Raw genomic sequence first — 521 nt, 5'->3', positions numbered from 1 at the left:
GCGGAGGTGATATATATAAAAGAGATAGTCACCCTCTCTCTCTCTCTCTCTCTCTCTCTCTCTCTCTCTCTCTCTCTCTCTCTCTACATATATACATATACACATACCTAAAAACTGCACAAACTCTAACAACTCTAAAACAGGGGTAAAGAGCACTGACAATCCCTATCGGAGTATCACCAGTACTCCAGTTCTCTTATGACAAGATTCTTGCCCATTCTGCCTACTGTAATTGGTGGATTTCATTATGAAACAGCACAGCATGCTAAACCAAGTCATAGTTAAAACAATTTTTTTGTTAGCACCTGGAAAATATGTTTCCAATTTGCGCTTAAAAAATACATTAGTTATCCTGCTTACACTTTGATTACTTAGGACTATGCCACTCTAGCAATCTTGCCACTGGTGAGAAGTCATCAGTGGCAGGATTATTACTATTATATATTATTATTATTATACAGGATTTATATAGCGCCAAAAGTTTGTGCAGAAATTTACAATGTAAGGAAGAAATTACAATC

The sequence above is a fragment of the Nanorana parkeri genome, unplaced genomic scaffold, assembly GCF_000935625.1.
Source record: "Nanorana parkeri isolate BGI_ZX_2015 unplaced genomic scaffold, ASM93562v1 scaffold842, whole genome shotgun sequence".
In the NCBI taxonomy this organism is placed as follows: Eukaryota; Metazoa; Chordata; class Amphibia; order Anura; family Dicroglossidae; genus Nanorana; species Nanorana parkeri.
This window is presented reverse-complemented; position numbering follows the sequence as displayed.